At 39.9% G+C, this 23,632-nt stretch overlaps 1 protein-coding gene across 3 annotated transcripts in view; it reads left to right on the top strand.

The window, feature by feature from the left end:
* The window catches only part of ATP13A2 (ATPase cation transporting 13A2), a 2,158,003-nt gene that overhangs the window by 873,514 nt on the left and 1,260,857 nt on the right, over nucleotides 1-23,632 (top strand). The window lies entirely within an intron of this gene.

Genomic DNA, 23,632 nt, shown 5'->3' on the forward strand with positions numbered 1-23,632 from the left:
TCTCTAACCTAATCAGTTTGGATAGGTTAATTCAAGGACAAAAATGGAAATTGGTATGGCTTAAATATGGCCCACAATGGCAGCTAGCCTAGTATCTGTGTAATCTGAGTGTATATACTCAACAAGTGTGTGTGTGTGTGTGTGTGTGTGTGTGTGTGTGTGTGTGTGTGTGTGCACACATGCTTCTGTGTTTTATAAAGCTGGCAGTTGATGAAATAACACAGGGCAAAGCAAGGGATGAAAGAAAAAACACATGCTTCTGTGTTTTATAAAGCTGGCAGTTGAAACAACACAGGGAAAAGCAAGGGGTGAAAGCAAAAATTTGAAAATATCTGGTGAACTCTCATTCTGTTTATAGTACAACCTAATACGGTTGGAAAATACTACAAAAATATATTCCAGTCTTCACTCTGGACAAAAATGGCTTTTGGATATCTGTCATCAAGGAGGAGGTACTCATCTTGTAGGAAATAACTGGAGCAGCATAAAAATATACCTAAATCATAACTGACCAGACAAAAAAAGTTTGCAGATGGATTAAATTTCAGTCTGTGTAAATAAGGTCTTGCCCCCACACATGCACTAAGCAAAGAAAAGTAAAAATAGAAGTACTCCAGCCCTTGACTTGACTCTCAGGTAAGACTAGTGGAAGAAATGTGTTAGTCTTCTGAGACAGCCTCCTTGTCCTGCTGTGAGTTGAAGTCCTCAGCATTAGTTTAGTTCTTCACATTGCTCATGATGTCATTTTTGTTTTCTTAGCCTGGTAGGTGGGCTGTTCATTCATGATATGGACAGACAGGCAGAGAACTTTGAAATATATTAATATGCTTAGAAACAATTAACAAAGCCACAATGACCATTTGGCGAGAAAGCCAGATGTAGTGGTCCATGAAAATAAGACAAAGTAGCATTGATCACTGAAATTGCTACTCCCAATGACTACAGTGTCTTGCGTATAGGGAGACACACAGTCATAATATGTCAGGATTTGCAGGCAGAAATGAGAGCAAAGATACCCAGACAGTTCCAGTAGTAGTAGGAGCAACAGGTCTTATAAAAAAAAAGAATCTACAATTGTGTTTAGATATGTTAACAATACATGTATCTCCATACAAATGAATTGCAGAAGGAGTCATTACTGGGCACATTGCGGGTGGTACAAAGAACACTTTGGCTGACATCAACGATTGAAACAATACTAATTTCATGAACTTTAATTATACTTTGACTTAGGGATGGGGTCCATTCCTGTCATGGTATTAGAAAGCCAAAAGATTTGGAGAGAAAAAAAAAAGTGAGAAACCATTTTCATACAGATTTCAAGTTATTGCTGTACTTCGGCAAGATCTAACTGAGGGAAAATAGGTGTGAAGGAGTTAACAGAATGGACAACAATGAGACATTGTTCACAGGATAGATAGTTTGAGTAATATACAGAGTAATGAATAAAAGTCAGAACAGTCGAACAGTCAGTCAAGCCAAGCTGGCAGACCAGTCATAATGTAATTATCAGCAGAGATTTAGCATTCCCATTGTAATATAGCAGAATCCCGATGAAAGGAAAATACAAGTAACAGAAGGGTAAGATGATGCATTCAGCATATTAATTTACACTGTATAGGACTAGTAGAGAGAGGAGCAAAGACTACAGCAAGTTACATGCATAACATATCAAGAGTTCATCTTTGGTAAAGGCATCCATGCTAACAAATCAGACAGTTTATCAAAAGAAGCGAAGGTTGGTAAGTACTGGAGAAAAAACACTGAGGCAGGTTGCTGCACAGCAACAATGGCCTGGGTAACTTGTCTATTTTCCCTGAAGAAGTTAAAGTTATACTCCATTTAGATGATCCAGATGTTTATATAAAATACAGGATAGTTTTCCTTTTTCTTCACCAACACAATATGTCATTTGCTTGGTAAAAAAGTTTAAGAAGACTTTTTCTCTCCAACTGTTGTATTGAAATTGGACCACTTCATAAGAGTTTCCTGAATTTATGATCTTGGCTTAATTGCATCTTTATTAGTTATGGAAGGCCAGTAATCCAACTCAAACAGCTTAAAAGAGAATGAAGGTAAGGGTAAAGAGACTCTCTCAGTTATTGTGATTCATCTAGCTCTTGAGAGAGCAGTGGTATTCTCTGTAACTAAAGATTTAAATCTGCTGATTATTTACTGCACTCTGATAGGTAGGAATATTATAAGCTAGGAGCAAGACAGACGATTGATGCACATGTTTTCCAAAACTCCAGAATGGGCACAGGTCTGAGTGTGTACTAACTCCATGATTACAATATTTTGAATAATCTCCAGTGTACAGCCATGTAAGTAACAGGGATGTGTATGTGGGGAGGTATAGGGGGACAAAGTACCCCTGCAAAAAAATGTTTCAATAGTTTTGATATTGAGTTTCTGTTTTTGCTGTTTTGCCTGCCACTTGCACATTAAACTTCACACTGTAGAGTGTTGAATACTTGTGTTACCCATCTTTAGTCATAAAACCTAATAAGTAATGTTGAACAAGATTACCAATTGAGACAGAAGTAGTTTACTCCATTGTCCTGTCTAGTTTCAGACTTTAACACATTGAGTATTGTATAGCAGTACCCAAGTAGCTTAAGTACTGTGATGGGAGTTGTTGTTTCTTTTGGCTTTTCACGGTTAGGGGTTGCCACAGCGGAACTCCAGTCCGCTAATGATTGGCAGTAGATTTTTACGTACTGAGTTGTCAGCCCTAACGTACAACCTTCAACGAAGGTATGCCCATTCACGCATGTCTCCACACAGAGGACGCTTTAGCTGAGAATCGAACAGGACATCTTACTGTGAGGCGACAATGCTACCGCAGCACCACCACCGCAGCGTGTACTGTGATGGGAGTATGGGATTTAAATGAGTGTAGAACCTAAACAAAACTTGAAACATTTGTACTTGAGTATTTGTGGGACTGTACATTTATTTGGGTCAAATATTCTCATTTGAAATCTTTCACTTTTTTCCCTAAGTGGTGAATAACATGTCTGCAGTCTTTTTGTACTTGCTCTAAGTTTATTATTGTAAAACCAAAGAACACTGACTTTAGTCTGCATGTCTGTCCTTATACATGCAGAGTTGCATTGGTAAAAAAATGAAAGCAGAAATTGGCCTAGTAATCTCCTGTGTTAGAGGAGGATGACTCAGACTTTAAAAGTCCTGTTCTGCAGTTAGTTGATATTTTTTAGAAAACCTTCTTCAGTGCCTGTGGATTCATGCTTTGATATCAAAAATGAATAATGAACTGCTTTTAAAGCTCCCTTTTTGTCTGCAAAGATGGTAACCATTTAAGAGTTAGGCCATTCATCAAGTTTTAAATATCAGAGCATTAAACTCTTTTCTAAAACCATATTTTTTTATCCAGGGGGATTCCATATTTGTCCAACCAGTCTAAGACTTGCTTGTAAACCATTTTTCAAGAATCTTTGTGGTACAGCAAAGGTTATCTGGAAGGAAAAAGTCCTGTGGGTCAGTAGAAGAGGACAGATTAGGAAGTGGCAGGGCAATTGCATGTTTGAATCTAGATGGGATAACTGTCTAGATGGGATGACTCTATTAACCAGAAGTAAGACTGAAGCCATAAGTCTTGTTTGGTTATGAGTGGGCTAGCCATTTTAAGGAAGGCAGGCAATGTTGCCAGTTGTTAGTGGGGCTTAGAGAATGGGCTTACTGTACATCAGTACCCTGATTGGAGAATAAGTGTTCTCCAACCGGGTATTAATGTACAAGTAATGCCCGGTGAAAAACAGGTCTGCCGCTTCACGGCAGCTTATCATACTGACTTGGAGCTCGGACTGAGAAAAACGGAATGGCTGCCATTATTTTATCCTCACTAAGCAGCGCTTTTGCTGTTTAGCAAGTGTAAAATAAAAGTAAAATTAAAAAAAATGTGTATGTGTTAGTGTGTGAAAATGTATGCCTGTATGAGTGTGAGACAGATTGGTTAAGCTGCTATTTTACACTGGTTAAGCAGCATTTCTGCTGTTTAGCGAGTGTAAAATAAAAAGCGTGTGTCTGTGTGTGTTTGTGAGAGAGTATATGCATGAAAGTAAGAGAGAGAAATGATCGTGTGTGTGTGTGTTTATGTTGCTGTTTGCTTGTGTGAGTGAATGCATGCATGAAAGCAGAAGTGTGTGTGTGTGTGTGTGTATGAGGGGACAAACAAAATGGGGGGGACAAAAGCTTAAAAATAAGGACAGATATTAAATAGTGTTCTTATGAACTTAGTTGCTAGAGCAACAGAGATTTCTGAAGGATATGAAGTCTGTAACTCAAATGTATGCTATTTTTAGTGACTTCAGACATTAGACCATCCCAGTAAATTGCCAGAAAAACACAACTTTTATGAGGAACAGATCAAAAATATGAGCCAAAAATCTGGACATTCAGTAAAAATATGGACAGTTGAGAGGTATGCCTCTTGGCACAAATAATGGGGAAACAAAGGGGTGAAAATAAGGACAGATTTTAAATATTGCTCTTATAAACTTATAACATTTCTAGAATAACAGGGTTTTCGTTAGCATGCATTTTTTTTTTCTGAAGCAGAGATTGTGAGATGACCACTGGCAGCAGCAGCAGTGAAGAGGTTTACAAACCTCTGCATCTTTCAGCTGAAGAAATCAGGCTAAAGCAGAAAATAAAGGGGAAACAAAGGCTGTAAAATAGAAACGTAATTATTGCTCTTATAAAATTGCAAATCTGCTAAACTAAAGGAAATCTGAAGCTGAAATGTATGTCATTGTATAGTAACTTCAATCTCCAGTGACTGTAAAGCAAAAAAAATTAGGAGTAAGGCACCAAAAATAAGGTAAATAACCTGGTTATTTTTAAAATGTTATACATTGGCTGTAAAATGCTTCCTCCAACACAAGTAACATATACTACAGCAAGTTTGAAACATTAGGCAGAGGAACTATTTTACATCAAAAATATACTAAAAAATATATAGTGATTAAAAAAAGTGTGTGTGTGTATATATATATATATATATATATATATATATATATATATATATACACACACACACACACACACACACACACACACACACACACACACACACACACACACACACACACTTAAAACACAACAGGTTTTACAGATAGCCCATTCTCATTTTCTGAGCACAATAATGCCCAATAGGGTGTATGTTACATGTAATTAATGCCCCTCCAGGGGTGTAGAGACCCTCCGGCTGTGGTGTCGGGCCTCAACACCCCTGGGCGGGCATTAATTACACATTAACACACACCCTGTCGGGCATTATTGCTCTTTTGTCAGTTTCAGTTTGTATTAGCTGGTGGACTTTTTCAGAAGGGATTTTTAGTATACAGGATGGTTTGGGGGAGGGATAATTGTGTACGCTTTTTAAGTTTATCACATACTGAAGACCAGTGGGGAATAGCTGGGGCACCTACCATGGAGATATAGGGCCTGGGCTGGGTGTTGAGGACTGGAAGAAAATAGTTTTTTTGAAGAGAACCAAGCTGAAACTGCTCAAGTCCTAGAAGCCTTGAGGTGGGGTGGATAAAAAACTATTTTTGTTTTTAATGTGAGGCTTTGTCATTTTTAGTATTTATGTAAGTGTTTTTGAGTATGTACAGTTGTTTGTCAGGATCATTTGTATTCTTAAACATGTGACATGGGTACAAGTACATTAACAGAAAAGAAGACAAACCATAGTAATATTTTTCAGCATTTTCATGCTGTATACATTTGTTTCCTTTTAACAGTTATCATTCACTCCAGTACTACGTATGTTGCGGAGTTTCTGCCTTCCCTTAAACCTCCTTACTCCTTCTGCACATTGTTCTGCTTGTACTTTTCCCACAAATTCCATTTATTTTTATGTAGTTTGCTCCTTCCATTTTCTTAGGCTCCCACCTCCAATTCTAAGTATTTAAGTAAGTAAAACTTTGTCATTTAGACCGTACAGCCATGAAGTGCACAGCTGAATTGATACACAACACACAAACCATTACAACAAAAGCACAAGCACGTAAATCACATAAACAATATACACATATAACACAGAGTCACAGCCAACCAAAGCTCCATCTCCACACCAAGTCCCAGTCCAGTTCCACCGATCCGACAAAACAGAAATTCAGAAGTCCAGATCAGCATACATCTAAGCAGACAGTCTGGTCTCCAGCATCCACCTTTGTCCAGGTCAGCAACCACAGTCTCCACAATCTCAATCTTAATCCAGCAGCCACTCCAACACCAACTTTGTCTCCACCAAGCAAAGGTCCAGTTTTCCAGCTTCAGTATCATCTTGGATCTAGCACAGCACCCAGTCTCCACAATCCACTTATCCTGATGTGCCTCAACACATACAGGCATGAACAGCCATGACCAGGCTAACCACTCCAGCCATTCCCGCCACTACACCCACAACAAGCTATCTGAGCTAATCCCGAACGGTCTACTGGTCCCAACCGATCCATCAACACCATGGCTGCCTCGTCTCCATACTTGGCAGCTAGCAACTCCAGAAAAGCAGTCCAACTAAGGAAAAAAGAAAACAACGTAAGACGAACAACAGGAGCTAAAGAGGCCGCTGCTGCATAAGGCGCTGCCATCTTATGATTCTTTTATCTTCTTTACGGTATTTGGTACTTTAATTTTAGCTGGCCTAGATTTTCATTTCCATTTTAGCAGTAATCCACGACTGGATGAGGGTATCACAGGATTTACCCATGGTTGGTGTGGTTTGATCATGAGGGTGAAGCCAGAGTGATCAAAGAAAGCCAACCATGATTAAACCCAAAATGCAAGTCAAGAGTTGTAGTGAGGTTAGATTCTCTTTAGTCGGTCCCAGTCCAAATTGGCAAGCTCAAGGAGCAAAGTTTTTCCAGCCTTTAAGAAAATAAACTGCTAGATATAATTACTAGTCCCTACCTGGGTCTTTCGAAAAAACAGATGATGGTGATGGTCAGTGGTTACTGAAGACCGTGGGTAATACTGCTGTATTTAGGTATTTTGGGGAAATATTTGAGATCTAGGTATCTAACATGGGGGACTTGAAAAGGGAAGATTGAGCTGGTTGTTTCTGAGATTGATTGCTTTAAATTATAATGGACAAGCAAGTCAAGCAGTCTTGTATTCTCACCCATTCAAGTAAGGTTGTAGTCACCAGTAAATATGAAATTCTTTTTGTCACAGCCAGGCTAGGTTTCTTTGAAGTGTTAGTGATCTTTTTAAGGGCTTCTACTCTGTGGCTACATGACATTGCAGTGTGTGAGTGTTTCCTTACTCCTCTGATTTATGCTTCTCCCTTGTGTTTGGTTTTAATCCCTTGGATGAATTTGGACTACCAGTTCCCTAACTGGCACAACAGGTTTGCTCAGAATTGGGTTGGGAGATGGATCATAGTGGGAACTTGCCGTGTCACAGTGCTGCTGTGCAGAAAGAATGACTTAGTTATCCACTGCTGATTTAGACCCCTTTATACTCCCTGTTACTCCATTCTTCTCTCGAATACTACATTTGGGGTGTACCCCAACCTGGCCATTCTTTCAGTGGGTCCTTTCTAGAGAAGAAAGCCTCCCAATTAATGGACTTTGAATCACCTTGTTAACCAGGGAAATGAGCAAGAGAGGAGGGGTCTGTCATTACTCTCTCTGGCTGGTTTTAGGTTTAGCTCTACCTCCTTCCATGGACATACTAGTGGCATGACTAGGCTGGCTGTGTGGTAGAGTGTTGCAGGAGAGATGGTTTTGCCTCTATGCTGATGTTCTCCTAAGTCTCACTCCACCATACTGTGCAGGGATTGCAACACTTTATGGTGTATGGTTTCCACTTAACTCCTTTTGAGCCTGCAGCTTCAGCTTCCTTGCAACATTGCTCTTAGAAGACTGTTCTTTTGTTAACCTGTAATTCTACCAGATGGGTGTCTGAGCTTCAAACCCTTATGGTTCATCCTCCTTTTTTGATATTTCATAAGGACAGGGTGTCCTTGCATGTACTAATCCTTCTTTTATGCCCAAGGGGGTGAATGAGTTGTCTTCTAATCAGTCTCTTCTTCTGACCATTTTTTTCCCTTCTCCACAATCTGCTAGTGAGAAGATGCTGCACACTCTGGAGGTGTATATATAACTCAGATTTTATTTGGATAAGACAAAGACTATTAGGAAATCTAATCAGATCTGTTTCCTTTCATCCCAGGTCCTTTTGATTAGCTGCATGCAAGCAGACTGTTTCTTCTTGGATCTCAAAATATATTTATTTTTGTTATTTGTTTCATAGTAAGAGCCTTCCTTATTCTGTTAAGGCTCATTCTACTAGGGCTGTGGCTTCTTCTGGTGCTTTTTTCAAGGGTTTGGATACTAACTCTATTCTTGAGCAGCTACCTGGACTTCTGTGCATACATTTACCAAGCACTACAGGTTGGATGAAATCTCCAGAGCTAGAGCTGGTTTTGCTAGTGCCATCCTTCATGGTTTTCTAGAGGGCTCTGCTGGTCCTTCCTCCTCCCAAGTTTCTTCCTGAGCTTTGGCACTCTCCCTGATGTTATGAATACTGCAATAGTGAAATGGAAGGACAGTACAGTTGTATAAAATCTTACCATTACGGTAGATGTCCTTCTCTTTAGTGTTGCAGTATTCAATCCCTTCCCCTTTCCCTGGTCCATTTGTCTTCTGGATGCACTGATTACCTCATATTTTTCCTTGGACTGGCATTCCTTCTGGGACTTTCAGTTCTGAAGATGGCACATCCTGACGTCACCTTTATGCCCTGTGCTAGTCAAGTAGCATACATGTAGCATACTGCACACCTTAAAGCAACCTAAGGCTTTGGTAGACTAACCGGATGTTAGGCTGCCCTAGGTAGTGGATCCCCCTAATGTTATGAATACTGCAACTACAACTGTATACAGCTGTACTTTTTATCAGACCAAAGAAACCAACGCTTCTGCTTCGCATTCTTTTTGGTGCAAAAAAAGACTCAAGCCATCCGGACCGTATTAGAGCTCTGAAGCCTAAATCACTTTGTACACAAGAAAATTTTCCACATGGTCAGCATGCAAGTAGTCCTCACTTGCATAGCTAGAAGGGAGTGGATATGCTTTCTGGTCCTTCAAGACAGTTACTTACCCTTAAAGATTACTCAGAAATCAAGCAGCTGTCTGCATTTCAGGGTCAGGGCCAATTACTTTCAGTTCAGAAGCTTGCCTGTCTGTCCCATCACAGCCCCATGGTATTTACCAAGTGCGTGATAGTAGTTGTAGCTCAGCAGAGACTGCAGGGAACCAAGGTGCTCCTTTCCCAGGATTATTTGTAACTAGCTGCACAAACCCAACAGCTGCTGAATGGGGCATAATCATAGGCTGTGACCAGTCTGTTTCAGCTGCTAGAGATCAACATCAGTGAATTCTCAGTATTTAATACTACCAGTATGCATCCTTAACACCCGTCAGCACAGAACATTTATAGACTAGAAAGCGAGAGAAAAACACCAATCCTCACTCAAGCAGGTGTGCCTAGCTCAAGAACCCACAGGGTGCAGTATTATCAGACTGCGTAGACACATTGTAATCACTGGTCCATTAATAATTCATGTGTACTTATACATAAAGCTTTTACAGTGGTCTTTCCATTTGAATCGGTATTAGTACAAGCAACCACTTTCAAAATGGATCATGCACTCGAGGTGGTATGTTCAGTGCTTATAATGGTGGTGCCACTTTCCCAATGTAACTGTTTATTGGTCCACAACCCACATATGTTTTGCCTGCATATTTGCCTTCCTTAGGGTAGGAAGGTATTACTAGAACAAGACAACACAAGGGTCCTTTTCACTAATGCCTGCTCCTTGTTTAGCATCCTAGAACTCAGGGCCATGCTTTTGACACTGCAGTCTTTTCCAGCTTTTCATTCCCCTAAGCCCCTTAATGTGCACGTAGAGATAACATCTGTGGTATGTTGCAGTAGGTAGGGGGCCGTCACTGTTTCCAGCTATGCATCGAAGCCATCAAGCAGTGGGATTTTGGCACTCGGCTACAACTTATTGATGGTTCACAACCCAGGTATGGCCAAATTACTCATGTCCTGCCTCAGCCGTACTATACTACTACCCTACAAATGATCACTCACTCCCATTATAGCCTGCACACACTCCCTCACATGGGGCCACTCAAGAAAAGATCTCATATGGTTTAGAGGTTGCAAAATCCCTTTGATAAAACTACTCCAAAAAGAACAACTGCAGATTCCCTACCCCTCATCTGCCAAGGAATGAAAAATGCAAGAATGATTTCTTCCCGTGTCCAACAGCTAGTAAGGACTGCTTTGCCGCACTCCTCTCCCATGTGCCCGCTCTATGCATACCATTCCACCCGCCCATCCTGAAGGCAATTCGAAAGGGGAATCAGCTCAAACTGAAAGTGATTTTAATGGCTCATATTGGCCAGTGCAACTGTGGTTCCCCTTGCTGAATCCCTACATTTGGGAAGGTCCCCTCCTTCTCCTTCCTTCCAGACGTTCCTGTTTCATCTGTCTGTGAAACAGCACTTAACTTTCATGCACTCAAGATAGCTGCATGACTTCAGTTTTAAGCAAAGGCAGTAACCAAATGTCAACAAAGCTCAAGAAAGTATTGAATGCATCACAAAGACCATCGATGCAAAGCACATATGCTAATAAATGTAAAAAATTCTTACAGTGGGCAGCCTTACAAGGGTGTACCATCAGACAAAGCCAAGATGTAGATTGCCCTGCAGACATCAATTACATATCCTTGAGGGTTTGCCTTCAACTCCTGCTGTCACCAAGGTGGTAAATGACCTTCCCTGGTTGTGTCTGCAGTGGGCAAGACGTTACCTGAAAGCAGTTTTCCACCTTGGGCCTCCATTGAAGGATCCCATTCCATCCTGGGATCAGTATTTTGTTATAAGATCTCTCACTTCACTGCTTTGAACTTGCTTGCACAATAGACATCATAATTGTTTTGTAAAACTGTCTTCCTGGTGGCTGTTACGTCAGCCAGTAGAATATCAGAACTACAAGCTCTAACAAAAAATTCTCCTCTGTGGTGATCCATAAGGATAAGGTTATGCTGTAGATGAAATGCTCTTTTGTGCCAAAGGTCATGACCGAAACTAACTTGAACCAAATGATTCATCTGCCTTCCTTTTTCTACAATTACCAAAACAAAGGAAATATATACTGTACTATATTGTATGAATCTACATAGAAGTCTGAGGTTCTGTCTGGACAGGACAAAGGACTTTAGGAAGTTAGACCAGCTATTTGACTCCTTTGCCTAATGAAGAAAGGGGCAACCAGTCTTTAAAATTACTCTTCCCAAGTGGATGTCATTTGTCCCCTGCTGCTTGTTTGACCATCATACCCTGTCTTGGTCAACCTGACCAATTCATTCCCCATCAATGGTGAGACACCCAACTGAGAGCGGCCTTCACTGAGATAGCAATTGGGGTGTTTTTCTGACACCCGTACATGCTCACTTGCATCCAAGAGTTTGACATGTAGAGGGCCTCCACAATGCAGGCTACACTACTGTGTGGCACTGTCAGTTGATCTTGCCTCCTTGAAAACCAACACCTCTGCATCATTCCCAGTCACCACTGGGGATTCTACCACACACAATCTGCTTTCATTAGCATGCCGCCCCCGAGAGGTGAGAAAATTTTAGCATAGTCATGCCTCTTGTTCCCTCTGCCAGTTACATCAGACTGCCAAGCTGTTAATCTAACTCTGGCTGCCTGGGCCATAGGCAGGGCTTTATCTGTGTATGCCAGTGGAGCTGGTTTATTTCCAGGCAGATTTCAGACTGCATTATAAATTTCTGTGCTGGCACATGGAGACAGCTTCCCACTATCCCAGCGCAGTCTGTACTTCAGCCATGTTCATATAAAGAGCATTAGTGGATGATATGTATGATATGTGCAGCTATGACTTGGACATCACTCAACACATATTTGTAAGGCACTACAAGGTAGACCTAGTTTCTCAGGGTTACTCTGCTTTTGGAGCCACCAGGATGTGGAGTATATTTACCTAGAAATCACCCAGTGGAAATCTGGGGAGTCTGTCCTGAATGTTGTGAAGCATGGTTACTTGTTACAGGATATGAAGGCTCTATCTTGCGTCTTGGTAGATTTTTAACAAGTTTGATTTCCTTGGCAATACATCCCATGCATCAATCCCCTCCCAGTGTAATGCCAATTACATGAGACAACTCACTACCCAGCCTCTACTTTCTTGTCACTCCACTACATGTAACTTTTAGATGTCCACCTTACGCAAGAAAGCAATACACATGCAGATGCCCAGTGACCATAACTGCATTGTCTGCCTTTCTTACCCTCTTGCTACTGTCACCTGACCAACTGACAGAATGCTATTGCAGTGGTTCAGAACTGGAAACCTGAGAGGAGAAGGGAATCTTGAGAATTTCACAACAGGAAAGCGACTTGGGCAGTTCTACATGCTGTGATCAGTTCTACTGGTCGTGGCATTGTCGCTCATCCAGTCAGGATAAAACAAACGAGCCTTCATGGGTTGTGTTCAGGCAGCTTTATTCTGTACAAACACATCAGGATTGAGGTTTAATAACTTTAACTTAGATAAACTTCTACAGACTAGCTGTTACACTCATACATGCTCATTTCTCTGGCTGCACACTCAAAATGGCACTGAAGCTAGCATGTGCTTGCTATTTATATGCACGTGCTGTCCTTGGAAGCACTTCTTAAAGGTAGAACACACACACTATTCTACGTCCTCCCTCTTTGAGAAATGAGTCATGCAATACTGACAACATTGCTTGACATGCAGTCGATACAAATAATTTTTGTCATGCAATTATGCAGAACTAAATACATATAGACAATTATGTTCAGGTTGTTGCGTATTTCACACTAGGTTTGGAAATATGACCAGATTGTGTGACATAGAAATTAGAATTAAGTCTAGCAACTGGGACGGTCTCTGCCGACTGCTCAACTTTGAGGACATCAAGGACATCATCAGAAATGGAAGTAGAAGTTAAGACACATTCTGCAACAGGAACATTGTCTGGATTGCTCTGAGATCGAGTGTTTATCACAGGAACAGTGCTGCTATTTCGATTCTGATACAGGAAGAAGATGTTTGCAATTTCTGCTGTACTCCACATCATCAGATCCTATGAAGTAAGATCTTGGCTCGGAACATGTACTTGTATCCGGTCAAAACCTTTCGCTGTTTGTATCCTCACAATCTCTCTTCTTTCAATGGATGAAGAAATCTGCTCAATTATCATAGCTGGACTTCCGGAAAGAACACTTTATGAATAGTTAGGCTCTAATTGTTCTGTTGTTCTTAGCTTTAGGCCTCAAAAAACTGGAACTGATAGGCAATGTTCTGGTTTGCCTAGATAGAAGTCTGAGCAAGCGAGCCAAGTATATTGTCACAGGGTAGGTTTCTGAGATTGAGTAAATTCAAAAAGATATCGGTATTATCACGCTTTAAGTTCTGTAGTAATTGCTTTGCACTCTGTACTGCATGTTCAGCTAGTCCATTTGACTGTGGATATTCTGGACTACTAGTAACATGTACAAAGTCCCATTCTTTTGCAAATTTCTGAAACAACTGACTAATAAATTGGGTACCATTGTCAGAAATAATTTTGTGTGGACTACCATGGACTGAAAAATGACGTTTCAACCTGGTGTTAACAGTGGACATTAGATTAGTTTGTAAAATGATCTCAAACTAGATTGAATAAGAGTCAACCAACTCTAAGTAATGCTGATTTTTCTACTCAAATATATCGGTGGCTACTGTTGACCAAAGTAGTTCAGGAACTTGACTTAGCTGAAGTGGTTCTTTTAGCAAATGCAGTTTAGTACAATTGCATACTGAACAAAAAGAAAGTACTTTGTCAATGTCTTTAGCTAGCGAAGGCCAAAATACTAGTCCTCTCGCCCTTCTTATGGTAGATTCGGAACCTGGGTGACCACAATGCAAAAATATATTCATGTTGTAAGAAAGCAGGAACAACAATTTTAGGACCTTTGAAAATAATGTCAGCTTCCATCAACCTGTCATCTCTGTAAGGAAAATAAGTTTGTATTAATGTAGTGGTTGAACTTTTGCAAAATTGGATCAGTCTTTGTAGGATTTCTCAGCTCATCAAGTCTCATGGTAGAAAAATTATGCACTTCCATGACATCAGTCAAAATTCTCCGCATGAAACTATTCCTTTGTAGTTCTGGGTGATCTGGATAAGGTATCAACCAGATAAGTTTGCCTTTTGTATAGTCCTTTTTGAAATTGTAATTCTGCAATTTGAACATCATTCTTTGTAATCTCACTGAAGCTGAATGCATAGGCTTCTTTAAAATAGTGACTAGAGGTTGGTGATCAGTTTCAATCTGAATAGCTCATCCATAAATATAATCATGAAACTTTGAACATGCAAATACTGTTGCCATAAGTTAATTTTCAGTTTGAGCATATTGCATTTCAGTTTGGGTAAGAGATCTACTTGCATAGGCTACTGGTCTTCCCTCTTGACGAATAACTGCTCCAAGACCAAATTTTGAAGTTTCGCATCATAGTATCTTAATGTGGGTGGGGTGGCAATTTTCTGCTTAAGGTCTTCAAACGCTCTCTGGTGCTGTTCCAACCAAGACCATGTAACATTTTTGCATGTTAGCTCTCTCAAAGGCGCTGTCATCTCACTGAAGTGTGGTATGAACTTGCATAAGTAGTTCACCATACCAAGAAAATATTGTAGAGCCTGAACATTATCTGCTGCTGGCATCTTAAGAATGGCTGCTTGCTTGGATGGCTCTAGTCGTAAGCCAGTGCAAGTAAGTAAATGACCTACATATGTAACTTCTGGTAGTCTGAATTTGTACTTCAGAGGATTGAGCTTTAAGTTCATTTCACGTACTCTGTCTAGAACTTTCTTAAGGTTTCTGTCATGCTCGGCTTCACTATCGCTTCCAACCAATAAATCATCTACTATTATGGCACAAGGATAACCTGAAAAAATTTGCTCCATTGCATGCAGGAAGACTTCACTTGCAGAATTTATTCCAAATGGCATCCTGAGGAATCTAGATCTTCCAGATGGGGTACTGAAAGTAGTGAAGATTTGTGATCAAACATCACTTGCCAAAATGAACTTCTTGCATCCAAAACAGAAAAAGCAGTGGCATTTGGTGTTAGGGCTGTGACTTCCTCAAATGTACACATGGGATGATGCTGTCTCCTTAATGCTTTGTTCAAATCTCTTGGATCAATGCATATTCTGATTTTGTCTGAGCCTTTTTTGTGGGCTGCTACCATGGACAACACCCATTCTAGTTGGTTCTGCAATTGGACAAATAATGCCTTGCTGCACCATTTTATCCACCTGAGCTTTGACTTTATCCTGCGTAGCTATCGGAACTTTTCTTGCTGGTATGACCACTGGACTGACCCCTGGGTCTAACTTTATAGAATATACAACTAGAAGTTTGCCCAACTTATCGAAAACATCAGCATACTCTGAGAAAATAGCTTCGGAAAAATTGGAATTAGGATATGTGCTTATATGATTAACTTCTTTGGTGAAGGAAAGCCGATTCATTCATTCTCAAACTGTCTCTGAGACCCAAGTACACAGTCTTCGGACTACATAGAATAGTAAGCTGTACCAGTTCCCAGCCAAATAACATGAAAGCACTACTGAGCCTTCGGTCTAAATTTCTTCACCTCCATAAGCAACACGTTTTGCACAACTAGCCACATTAAGTTGTTCATCAGCTCTCACCTTAGCAAATTTGTCTGCTGACATAACATTACACTTTGCACCAGTGTCTGCTTTGAGCTCAGTAGGCTTACCATTGATCTGGGCAGTACAAAACACTTAATTCTTTGCCAACACATTTACTGTGTCAACCTTTTCACCAATTACTGATGCACCATCTATGTAGAAAGTAGAATTGCAACTCTCTATGTGATCAACTTGCTTTTTTTTTGAGTGATCCTTTATAACTGTGTGAGGTTTACTTGATTTGCAAGACTTTTGAAAATGTTTCCATTTTTTTGCACATGTGGCATTGCTGACCAAACGCTAAGCATTTTTCTCTTTTAGACTTATGATTGGTGCCATAATTGCGACAGTTAACAATAAAGCTGGATTTGGATTTTGCTGGCTCGCCCTTGTAATGCACTGAGCATGTCCTTCTCTTAGAACTTGCTGTAAAACTACGGGTTTACCTGGGGAGCCTGCAGGTGTGGCAGGTGCCATGTGCTTAGGCCTGCTTCTGCTAGCCATGTGTTGCATGCTGTTTACATTTTCTCTGGAGCTTGCTGAAACCATGCTCTTATCACTTGCAAGCATACTTGTGTGCCTTTCTGTAACTTTATGGATTTGACAAATCTCAATAGCTTTGCTCAGCATTAAATCACTGTCATGAAGCAAAATCTTTGTCACTGCAGCACTATTAATACCACACACAAGCCTGTCCTTTATTAACTCCTCTTTTAAGTCACCAAACCTACACATTTTCACTTTGTTTCTCAGGTCAGTAATACAAGCCGCAAAGGTTTTCCCTGGTTTTTGATATCTTATTTAAAACGGATGCCTGTCTAATGTAACATTTGTCTGGGTGGGGTTACACATTTCCCTGAATTTCCATTTCAAAAACTGGGGGGGTCTTCCCTTGATTCAGTCTGTACAATAATGTGACAGTTTTCACCTTATCCCTCATATACTGCTGGTGCATACACAAAATGAGCGCTCCCTTTCAGTAGTCTCTGACCCAGCCAGGTTTAGCAAAATGAATGGCCTGGTGCTTGCATCTTTGTCCGAATAAGCTGCTTGTATAAAATATTGTACTCTTGCTCAAATATTCTCTAATTCTCTGCAGTATTGTGATCAAATACAAGTGGCAGTGGTTTTCGAAATCAGTCTGCCATATTAACACACTACCAGTGAGGGCTTTTGCAAGTATGCATGAACACACACATATGTATACCAGAAATGTATGTCAGTATTTGTAACTATGCCCAATAACACAAGCCTCTGTATAACTGTACTTTGAAAAATAAGTCACTTGGGCACAAGAATACTCTTGAAATTACTATGCTGTAATAAAATTGCCTCATCAATGTAAGAAACATTTCAAAATAAATGCACTGTGCGATTGAACTGGGCAGAAGAAGCTCAGAATAAAAATCATTTTGAAGTAATTACACTTTGCGAATAAACGGTACACAACACACTGAAACTTTCCCAAAATGGCTGTACTTTTTCTTGCACTGTAAAGAGTTATTCAGCAATCTGTAATGGTAGCTCTTGTGAATAGACACACCCAGGACAAGAAACTTTTCGAAATGGCTGTATTTTGACTGCACTTTATGAAATAGTTACACTTTGCCACTTTGCACACATATAAACTCTTCAGAATAAATGCAGAGTAATAAGCACACACTGTAAGCACTTTTACACACTTCGAGATACTTCGAATAACTCTAGTTATGCCCAGAATAGCTTCAGTCAGTGCAAAACAGTAAATGTTATGTAGTCCAATCTCGCCTTCATTCTTACCCGTGGGTTCGGAGCCAAACCTCCGCTTAAGTAAAAAGACCCACGTTTTTCTGATTGAAGTTAATAGCGGGATGTGGAAAGTAGCATGATATAACTGCTGCTGAGATTTATCAAGAAAAAAGCTTCTGATCTTTTATTTTGAAATAAAGTAGTTGAAGGATATGCAAGTGAAACACTACCTGGCCAAAATTTGCAAAAAGTACACGTAGTCTTTCATTCATTCCGACTACAGCCAGCCTTCATGTAAGTTAGCTTATCTGACTATTCAGCAGTGCAAGAAGTTATTCTTGTATGTGGTGACTTTTGAGCACCGTTTCCTGTGCTTTGTACATTGTTGCTGTATGATCACTCAAAAGATCCCCTCCATGATACTCTGATGAGCAGAATTTGCATACTCATCCTACCTCATCCACTCATCACCTCTGACCATTTGACATCTTGGTTACTACTGACTGATATTTTTGCCAGGACTGCCTGAAAATGAAAGAAACAAATAGACAGTTTATGATTGCTAAATGATTGGCCGCCTAATGTCAGTATGTGAGAATTGTCTGATGATTGCCACAGTGCCAACAGAGGAATTAAAGGACAAATTAAAAAATATATATTTTTACATTTTTGAAGTTTTCTATTGTATGCATTTGAAGATACCAGGCTAAGTACAAACAGTACTAAAGCTTAGTGGGGCAATACTTGGGTTTGTATGGAGCAAGAAAAGGTTGTGCAGTTATCAGTATATATATATATATATATATATTTTTTAATGACCTACCCACTTCCCTTTCCTCACCCACCACACTCATTGTTATGTCTGAGAGCAAGTCCCTTCTTTGGACCACATCCCACTTGGAGAACATATCAGTGAGTATCCTCCCACCTGGGATGGGTACTTTTATCCTTCTCTGCTGCTCTGTCACTCACCTGAGTTGCTAATTGAACCCGGGTCAGCTGTACCATAGTCAGAGCTTTATCCCTGTATGTCACTGGAGCAGCGATTCTGAGGATTTTTAAATAAATCTTTGATGTATCAGTCACAGCCATCAGAACTGGTTCTTATACTAAAATAAAAAAAGGTTGATGATCCACTGCACAACAGCTGACAACTCACTGATATGGATTAGCTAAACTCCAAAGATTTTTGTAGCAAAACACCAGTGCAGTAGACCGCTGTTCAGGTGACCTGGAGTATATCTGCAGGGTTTGACTTTTCTATATTACAATCTGACCATTTGTAGATGGATTCATACTTCTTTTTCTGCTGTGGTGACCTAGCAGGTTGTAGTCTATATAGTTGTTTTGCAGGTGTTGTATTTATCTTGATTTTCTTATACTGGCAGATTGTTTAACTTAAGTCTTCATTGAAGTTTAGCTGTTAGCAATATGTTTTAATCTTCAAATACAAGACTTTTATCACTATTGTTTCTAGCAACTGGAATAGTTGGACATGAAGGAGAAAAGAGGAAGTTGCAGACACCCACCCTTTCCCTATGTCCTCCTGGGCTACTAGCCTTAAATTGGCAAAGTATAGAGCCTGGCTAGGAAATACAAAAATTTTGTGTACCGTGATCAGTGGCATTCTGCCTATTCTCCAGCAACCATACTGTTGCATCTTAATCTTATGCTAGAGTTCTCCAGTAATGCGAGACTAGCTTATGAGTGAGCTTTCCCAGCATCCACTCTGATCTTGTATTATGTATTCTAAAGGCCCTATAAACACTTTATAAAAAAAAGTTCCATTTGTGACTTCTATAGTAGCCATTCTCCCAATTAGCACTGAAAGGAGTTCTCTTCTCCCTCAGTTATCAAGAGCTTCAACCCATTATCTTTGGAAGAGGAGCTCTTGCGGGCTGCTTTTCATTCCACCCTTTAACCTCTTGGATGGTTCCTCTGGCAGACCAAATTATTTCTTTGGTAAGCCGAAGGCCTGGCTAGAGCCCAGTGTGATGGACCCTATAGTATTGAAGCTGGAAAATAAATATCTGTCATTCTAATGACCATCAGCAGTGGACTAAGCCACCTTGGCAGACTTGATTGATGTAGCTGCAGCCCTTAAGAAAGAGCCCTTAGGAAATTTACCCTACCACCACCACCACCACCATAGAGAGTCAAAAGCCGTGGATTGCTTTAGGAAGCATGTTTACTTGTCAGGTGTCTTTACTGTAAAGGCTGGCCAGCCTTATTACCTGATGAACATGATGAGATGTGATTTAGTAAAAAAACTAGAAGTACTGAACATGTTGCCCCGTGGAGAACCATAACATTAGCTGCTTTCCTGGGTGTGAACTTTGATCTCTGTGTCCATGCCCTCCACACATCTTTTGCATAATGCAGTAGATTGTGCAGCAAGTGTGGCTGGAGCAGTCATCAGACATCACAACTGGTTCAGGCATTGTTCATTTGTGGAAAACTTCAAGACGTCATTTACTAATGTCCCTATGGTGGCTCCTCACTTTTGGGATGCAAGTTTAGGAAAAGCTGTGACCTCTCAATTATCCGTATTTTGGAGGAACATTCCCATTTTCAGGCTTGATATATCCTTGCACAGAATGTCCTTATTTTTGGAGTTGTACCCTATTTTCAGGCTTGATTTACCCCCTTCACTCAGATTTCCAAATCGCTCTCATGACACGTGATTTTTAAATCTGCCTATTAAACAGAAACAAATCCAAAACACTAACATATGGCAGTAATGTCAAAGGGGTGTGTGACATCATCAAGAGGAATTGGAACATCATCACTAGTGACAGAAACTTGAGTGATATAGTAGGGGACTTTCCACAATTTAGTTATAAGAGAAATAAGAACCTGAAGGATATACTCTGTCACGATAGGGGAAACAATGAGGTCACATGCCTACCTAGGTCGTTGGGTACTGTCCCATGTGGGGGTTGTAAGGCTTGTGATCATATTAATAGGGAGACAGTGTTTGCACATCCTTCCACAGGGAAGAGTTTTCATTTTAAAGGGAGAGCTACCTGTAGGACCATTAATGTGGTGTATTTGGCTGATTGCACGTCATGCTCAGGATATTATGTTGGTAAAACCAACAATATGCTTAAGGTCAGGATACTACAGCACATTTCGTCAATTAGGAACTGTGATGAGCACAATGCGCTATATAATCATGTAAAGGATAATCCTACACATAGATTTAAATTTAGGGTGATAGCCAATGTATTCATTAATAAGAGAGGGGGTGATATTAGGTTAAAGACAGAAACCATAGAATCAAAGTGGATTTTAGATTTAGCAGCCCATATTCAACCTGGGCTGAATGATATGGTGCCTCTGAAGCCAACACTTAAAAGTAGGCGTACTTTTTATTAAGTAAGAGTGTTTTTAATGATGATTTGTTAGGTTCAGCTAACAATTAAAACAGGGTGGGGTTTTTTACTGAAGAGTGATTGGTGTATGTTTATTTTAAAATGTGATGTTTGTGAGAAGCACTTTGTCTGAAGAAGGGCTTAGCCCGAAAGCGCTCACTTTAATACTTTTTGGTTTGTTTTGTGTTTTAATAAACATTTTACAGTATTTGTACAGCAGCAGTTCCCAGTGACGTTTTTGGTTTGCTATTAAACAGAAACCTACACTACATGACCAACTTACTAGTGGCAACAGTAATTTAAAGAAAGGAGATGTGCATCCTGTACCTACCTTTTTCTGAAACAAAAAAATAAATGTCCTTGTGTGGTAGAGTTTTGCAATACTTTGTACTATTTTCTTGATAATGTGCCTATATTTTTCTGTCATTTTCCATTTTTAAGCACCTGTTTCTGAGTAATATCCCACATTTCTAGTGGAAGCAGGAAGAGTTATGTGCTGTTTGATGATCAGATTTTGTGCTAATTAAATGCCCAGATTTTTAGTTGCATGTATCTACGTCAAGGGCCCTTGTTCCTATTTTCAGTGTCTGCAGTTGAGAGGAATGGCAAAGCTGCTTAAAACTAAGGAAGAGGGAAGAACACTCACAGCTACATGGTGAAGTTTTTCCACTCCACAAAGGAGTTATTCTCACAAAAAAAAAAAAAAAAACACATGCTAGGAATTTACAGTCGAAGAAACCTCAACAGCCCTGTGTTGAATAGCAATATTCAGACACCATCAAGGGGGGGATGGTAGATGTCAGAACAGATGCTGCTGTATAGGCAGAAATGTTTGCAGATAATGAGTTTCTGTAGTTTACCCCCTTCACATTAAAAACCCTCAGGACTTGCCAAACTTGCTCACACAGCCATCACACTGGACAAGTAAATCCAGGAAGTAATGTACAAAGACACCGGAGGTAATGTGCAAAGACTATTCAACACCCATTATTATTCCCTCCCAAGCCGACTTTCCACTTATCAACAAGAGTTGTCCAAAAAGGAGACGACAAACCTGTTGCAGAAAAGAGCAATCCCTCCAGATTAGTGAGATTCTCATATTAAAAAAAAATGGTTTAACAACTCCAAAGAACAAAGTAACAGTAAAAAAAAGCAGCAAACCAAACACCAGGAAGGAACCGGACCACAAAACTTATAAGCTTTCGTTTGTTTAATAAAACACCACGAACTTCATCAGAATAAATACAAAAACTTGAAACCACCCTTTAAATACTTGTCATGTGCAAAAAATCATCCATTGACCAAAATACTTCAAATAAATTATTTAAATAGCCATTGTGATGTCATAAAAATTAAAAAAAATACAGTACATTTTTTAACATTGCATATATATTGTTACTGCAGGATTAGGGGACTTGGTTTGTGGTATGTTGTTTTGCCACCCATCAGGGTATCTTATGCATCCACACGTATTCCATAAGTGGGTATGTCTGTGTGTGTACATACATACACGCACTCACCTAAAATATGTAGGGTATGCAAGTGACGCAGTAGTATAGCAGTTTGAACTTCTGCCTCAAATTCCTTAATTCACCATTTTAGTTCACAGCTGGGGTACCATTTTTGTAGAGTCTGCATGTACTTTCTGTGATTTTTGGAGTCTTCCCCCACATTCCAAAGACATACTATAGGTGAATTGGTGATCTTCCAGATTACCTGCACATGTGCATACCATGTACATGTCCTGTGTTATACTGTCATCCTGTCTTGCATAGTTAATCTGCCTTATGCTTAGTTGAGTATTAGGTCAAGTTCAAGCGATCCTGAATTGGGTAACACAGGTAACTTGATAATGAACTTTACTTATTAGAGTGAGAGTTTTATTTTTTTTCCACTCTTTACTTTTGTGTTATTTTTGGAGAATGCACCAGAATACGCACTGTTTATTTGTCTCATGTTTAACTGAGTAAATGGGCTCGAATAAGACTGGCAGTATAGTATGATTGAAAAGTGCAGTATACAGAGGTGAAAGTACAGTAAAAATGGTAGGGATAAAAATATATTGAATTCATATAAGGTTTATGTAAATACATATGTGAGGTATATACAAAGTAAATACTAGGGGAAGGAAGAATAGTCAAGTGCTGATTCAGAGAACTGTAACAGTGCACTGTTTTATATGAAGGTTTGTACAATCTCATTTAAGACTTTACACCAGGTGTTTCAAAATAACGCAGGGGCCAAAATAGGACTTGGGCATGATACCGAGATCCAAGTATAAAATACAAGTCATGTGCTATTTACATATTTATTTTAAGAGCTCAATTTCATGACCTTGTATACTGCTGTACACCATATTAGAAAGTGTGGCAATCAAATGAAAACATAGCAAAGTAACAAGAGTAATGGTTTATATTTAAATGTTGAATGTTTACTTACAAAGTTTTATAGATTGATTTGTCTCTGACAAAGGGCCAGATTCAGGAAGGCTTACACGGACTTCAAGAGTAGTGTAAGCCTCCGTGTAAGCCTCCCGATTCAGGAACAGCCCAAATCTCCATGTAAGAGACAGCTAACACGTCTCTTACACGGACTGGGCGTGGAAATGCTCAATACCTCATTTGCAGCTTAAAGATATGCAAATGAGGTATTTGAGCGATCCACGAAGCCGAAACCAGTCCGTGTAACGGACGTGTTAGCTGCAGAAATGTACTCAGCTGACA

Source organism: Protopterus annectens, chromosome 2.part0, assembly GCF_019279795.1.
Source record: "Protopterus annectens isolate FY-2018-M chromosome 2.part0, PAN1.0, whole genome shotgun sequence".
In the NCBI taxonomy this organism is placed as follows: Eukaryota; Metazoa; Chordata; order Ceratodontiformes; family Protopteridae; genus Protopterus; species Protopterus annectens.